Raw genomic sequence first — 6,425 nt, 5'->3', positions numbered from 1 at the left:
GTACTTTATTTATTTATTTATTTTCTTTTGATATTCTTCGGGTCGGGGATGACTTGAAAAGTAATTTTCCGAAAATCAAACCGCTCAATTGTTTTTGCCAAAAAAATTTCGACTTAACGATGTGAAATCGTCGGACGAATCGAGTGACGAGCGAATTGACCGAAGATTTGAGACAAAAAAAAACCAAAAAAAATTAAACTCGATTGCAAATTTTGGATCAAATCGAAAAATTGAATTGCCCAGAAACGCGACGCGGATAAGTTGAAAAATGAAGCGAAAATGAAGAAAAAAAAAAAAAAAGTAAGAATGAACCGAAATGAATAAAAACAAATTGTTTCGATCACAGAAGAGAATGGGGATACCCTTATGCTAGGGTGAGAGAAAAACGGGGGGCGGAGGGGGTGAGATTGTGTGTATATACCGAGTTTTGTAACAATGAAAAGATGCCACGTGCAGCCTCAAGACTTCCGATCAATTAACTCCAGTTTCTACGCTACTTTCGCGCTGTAACTCGACGAGAAAAAAAAAAAAAAGAAGCAAATAGAAAATAGAAGATGGACAAAAAAATGAAACAAATAAAAGAGGGTCGTACTCTGCTCTGTACGACTCTTCGAAGTGTTTAAGCGTAGCGCCGCCGCCAACCCCTGTACGGAAAATGTACGTAGAATTACCCGTTGTATAGGAGGAGGTTGTATACGCAGGGCTATTAGAAACCCCATGAAGAGTTGAGTTTTTCGTACGTACGTACGTATCGCGCGACATTATATTGTATTGTCGAAAACCAACCCCCCCCCCCCCCTCCTCACCCCCTCCCCCCGTTCCCAATAAAAATTGAAACGCACGTTCGTTATTAAACTTTCGTCGTCGGTGCGTGTAAATTTTTGTTTTTTCCGTTTCTCGTGCCAACGAAACCCGAGGGAAAAGATAGGATCTCTTGTTACGGTGGCAAAATCTCTGAGAAAATTAAAATTTTCATAGTTTTTTTTTAGTTTCTTTTTGTATTTTGCGGAGCGAACGCGCACGTGAGCAACGACCATCGAACTAATGCGTTAACCGATCTGTGCGATCTTAAAAATGGTGGTTTTTGGTTGTTTTTTTTGCCGGTTCGTCATTTTGAAAAGCGAGAAATTTCCTACGGGGTTCACGACGCGCATACATCAGGGGGTGGTTGGTAATTAAAGTAAATTCGATTTGGCCCATCAGCCCTTAACAGAGAGCGCGTCTGAGTACGGTACATGGTATATATACAGTACATGGTATAATCAACTCTCTATTCACCCCCCTTTGCGTTTTGTAATTGCTGGTATTTATAAGCAATACAGTTCGCGGGAGAGATAGTCGACGCGACAGTACGAGGGGACAAAATGGCGGGCTGGGGGGGGGGGGGGGGGGGGGAGGATCGGTCGCTCGGTTTGCCGTCGTTTCGGGTTTAACTCCAAGGTTTCTAAGTGTAATATGGTAATACGGGCAATGGGCCATATTGACGTGAACGATGCCCGCCATTAGCGGTACGACTCTAGATGACTCTTTTTAATTTCATCGCGAACTGAATTTCCCGAACCTATACATCCACCCCCGTATAACCGCGCGCTCACACATCCCTACAAATATCCAACACACGGAGGGGTGAACACTCGACGAATTATTCATAATCACCTTTACCGGTATATCGCATATTTCCCGTCGTTTTTTTTTTTTTTTTTTTTTTTTTTGTTCATCATCATGCTTTCGCCTTCTTTTATTTTTCAATTTTTTAGTTTATCTCTCCGCTCCCGGTTCTTTTTTTTTTTTTTCCTTCGTTGTAACAATAAAACGAACCACTTTTCCGACTCTACTTTCATACCCCTCCATCCAACCCCTACGTACGATATCCGGTTAACGGTGAAAACATCCCTGTCCGCAAAGTATTTTTTTATCTTTTTCTGAAATTTTTTCTTCTCTCTTTTTCGTTTCGTAAAACGATCCGGGCAGCATCTCACTATCAGGGTGCAGTTACCGAACTCCACCCCCTCCCGCTCTCCTAGAAATTAAGCTCGAAATAAAAGAAGCCAAATGAGCCGGATAAAAAAAAAAAAAAAAATCGCGTAATCGAAAAATTGCTTCGTAGAGGATGAATCGGTCGACGGTCATCACGACTACGCTACGGTATCAAAAAATGTCGCGATGGGTGCAACAAAACTAGAAAAAATGGATTTTTTTTTTTTCGTCTCGCGTCGAGCTCGCAATCTCCCTGCCGGTAGAGGACGTATATCTTCAGAGACGAAATTGTACGTCGGTGTGTCCGTAGTTAGGTGTATTATTATATACATACAATGGGGTGGAGGGTGTCGTAAACGCAAATGAAATTCACGCACTAATCCTACAGATGATTAAAGCCAAGTTTACTGCTAAATGGACATTACGACATTACAAGCGCACGTAACCAAACATCAGATATCTTACATCTGTATACACATATACGGGGTGTTTGTTACGACTGATACACCATCCTCTCAGATCCTATATGCAAATTACCACTTTTGATCCACGAAATAAAGCCTTCCTTTTTTTTGTTGCCAAATTTCAAAAAATGCTCTCGCTCCTTTTCTCGTTGCAATCGATAAATTATAATCGTGTGTTTCGGTGGGAAAAGTTCGAAGAAAACCGACGTGTGCATTGAAACGTGTATATTGCGTGGAAATCGTGACCTCTCCTCTGTGCTCGAGTGAACTACGTTAGAATATATCGTATGCACGTGTGTAAGTGTAATAGTTTAGTTTGATGATATTATAAATTGCGTATCTCGGTGCACCACGCGGTCGGTAGTCGTACGTTCGCCGCTCTCTCTCTCTCTCTCTCTCTCTCTCTCAGCGCATGTCATCACGATAGTCGTCGTCGTTGAGCGTTTTACGCGCTAGGGTAATAAACTTGAATTAATTTCAATCACCGAGGTTACGTATATATACTGTATACATACATACATACATATACGTATACACACGTATGCGAGTCCTCTTCTCTCATCTACGTTTATTTTATTCATCGTAATACAACAGATGCACCAACACACCCCGAAACGCACGCGTGTTACTTTATCCCGTTTATTTATTACACGGTACGGTACACGGTACGTACGTACATGGGTATGTAATTGTGTACGTACATATACGTGTGTACGTGTTTTTAACTTACGTTACGCGCATCGTCCAGGTCCATCGGGGCGCAACGTAGTCGGGCACGTACGAAAGTAGAGGTCGTTACGTTGCCTTGGATTCCCACAGGTTTCGATCATACGGCAGGTCGTACTTGCCGTTAACTCTCTCCCCGAAACGCGTGAATTCCTACGTACGTACGTACGTACGTACATATCTCTACGTACGTAAAACTCGTCTACGTACGAACGTACGTACACGTGATAGCGTTTACACGTTTCAGAGGGTGTTGTGTGGAAGTTTTAGGGCGCGGCGGTGTCGGGGGAGAGGGTTAGGTGGGGGTATTAGGGAGAGGAGCTCTCTCCTCTCCAGCTACTTCTCATCCCTTCGTTTGACGTAAAACAATAATGGCGCATCATAAACGATGGAACACTTAACACTTGGTACTTAAACAACTGGCAAATTGCTCCCTTGTCAGTCTGCCGCTGCCGCTGCCGCTACCGATACGACCTGTACAGCAGAGGTATACATATAGAGGAGCCGCGTTATACACGGGAAACGCAACGTGGCCGTCATAGCGACGCGGGAATAAATGAAAATGAGGAGAGAACAAAAATGAAAAACTTAATCCCCTGCAAGGGATCTGAACGGAGCGCGGATAGATGAAAACTTGAGGAAATCGACGCTTGTGATATAAATCAGAAAAATCGTTCGAAATTCTTGTTTATGGGTGGGTAGCTCGGAGTATAATAAGAAAAGTGAAGGGGCAGATGTTGAAAAATTGATGATAATATAAATAACGATAATAATATAGGTATAATATCTTGACGGGGTTGCGTACGGCGGTGGTTACTTTTTTTTTTTTTTATTTTTTTTCTTTCTTCAACCCCCGTCGACGACGCGAGTTGCGTTAAAGCGGATTGTAATATCGAACCTCGCAAATCACGGCTTAGCTTTTTTTACGTATAATAGTGGCGGACAGGCTACCGGGTTGTACCACCACCACCACCATTACCCGATGCGGGGGGTTATACGCGCACTTATACGAGTATAATGGGCGGTGGGTGCTTATATATATTTTACGAGGATATTGTAAAATTAAAACTCGTCCTTGTATTACAGCTAGTATTGCGATTCCCCTAAACTTTCTTTCCTCCTTTTTATTTTTCCCTCGTTTTTTATTTTATTTTTGTTTTTTTTTTTCTCCTTTCATCGTGTCAACATTTATGTAGCCACTATGGTTCGGCGATAATGGGCAGGGTGCTCGATCTCCTGTCCCTCTCTTTTAGCGATCCGTGGGGCTTTTCCTTTTCTATTTCTTCCTTCTTTTTTTTTTCCTATTTTCCTTCGGGAGAACGGATACCGCGCACACCATATGCCTTGAACTCTTAATATAATATCCGAGCCCTTAACTCAACTCGAAAATTTTGGGGTGAAGGAAAAAAACCACCATTTGACTTTCATTACATCACCCGGTTTGTATCCCCCACTCCTCTCCTCTCCTCCCGACCCTCCTTCACTCGCCCTCTTTCTTCATCTAATGCCCGTCATTCAACGCAACGGATGCGACGCTTTTCGTTAGAAATTTAGCTGAAACATAGAACGAAAAAAATCTCAGTAGTCTGGCGATTCGCAGAGCCGAATATTCAGCAAATTCTGAGGAAAAAAAATGTTGAACGCGCTTATTTCACACCACAGAAATTTTCCAAAAGGATAACGAAGGAAAGAAAAATTCATTGTTACGAAATGAAATATTCAATTCGCACTTCGTTTACGTAGAATTCGTAGGAAGCGGCGTCGTTTCACCGTTTGAAAAAAAAATTACCGACCAATTAGTCGTTTGCATCGATTACTTTGACGACGAAGTAAAAGTTTGAAATAATTTTACGTCGGCGACAAAAACTTTTCAAAGTGTTAACTAATATGCAAGCAGATGTAAAATGTGAAAGCGGAAGAAAATGGGCATTATTATGTACACTGTACGTACATCGAACTACACGCGGTACTCCCGCGATAAATTCGTTGAGATAAGAAAATGAAACACCGCTGACAAAAAGGGCGGAGAGGAAGGTACTCGTCGCACGTTTCATACAGCTACGCAACTACGCTGCTCAACAATTATCGTCGTGCCCTTACGTAGAGGTGTACGTAAGCCATGTATTTTGTTACGTGAAAAGTATTTTCTGCAAACATGTTTACCGGTGTTTTATTACGTGTCCGGTTCGTTCGTTAGTCAGTTTCGTTGGATACGTCGGTTCGTGACGTAAACTATTAAAATAGACTCGAAACTGGAAACCTCTCCAACGTAGTTGTCGCACTGAATTCTTAATATTTATAGCGGCCTAACGACCGCCGAAGGTATTCGTCGAAGGTGGGAGAGGAGCCTAGGGGCTGTGTAATTTGTCCCCCGATTTTTACATTTCTTCTTTTTCTTTCCCTCACTTTCTAATTTTTTAGACAAATATGTACTCGTCGCGACGTTTTCCAACAATTTTTGGAATACCGATTTCCGAGAGACGTGGATATTTGAAACGAAAAAGGGCGGGGAGAAAAGCGCGAATTGTCCTCGTCAGAATAAAGAAAAAAAAAAAAAGGAAAAGGAAAAGAGAAAATAAAAAAAAGAAGAACGCGAACGACCCGAAAAGGCAGAGCTGTGGGTAGCAATTAATTGCGTATCGTGTTCTTGTAATCAACGGAGGGGAGAGGTGGTTTAATTAATTTGTGACTGGATTATAGCCACTCGAAAAATTGCGACGAGAAATCAGATTTTCAAGTTAAACTTATTAGCCAATTTGAAACGTCAGCAGAAATAAAAAACATCCCTCACACCCCCTGACGAAATAATTTTGTCATACGAGGGCCCGTTTTTTTGCCCCAAGCTCAGTTTTTTCTTTTTTCCTGACTCTTTTCCTTTCTTACAAATGAATGTCACCCGATTTTGACCTATCTCAAAAAAAACATGGCCGATCGTTCTCGGAGCGACACGCACACTTGACAAATTCTGCATTTGAATTGTTGCTGTTGTTTTTTTTTTTTTTGGAATATCGAAAAATCTTAATATATTCAAAAGTGGGAACCCCGCGATGATGGGCAGGGTTGTACGGTATGTGTATATAAATTATAGCTTTAATTCCCATAAACAAAGCTGCGTAGTTTCCATCAGCATAGATCTTCCTTAATCTCTAGGGGGACTATTATATTTGAGGGAGGAGAGAAGGAAGGGAGAGGATTAGGGATGACTATTAACGAGTGTACGTTGGAACATATTCACTGCTTAGGGTAACTAATAATACC

This window comes from Athalia rosae, chromosome 7 (assembly GCF_917208135.1).
Source record: "Athalia rosae chromosome 7, iyAthRosa1.1, whole genome shotgun sequence".
Lineage (NCBI taxonomy): Eukaryota > Metazoa > Arthropoda > Insecta > Hymenoptera > Athaliidae > Athalia > Athalia rosae.
The sequence above is the reverse complement of the archived record's forward strand: the minus strand, read 5'-3'. Positions refer to the sequence as shown.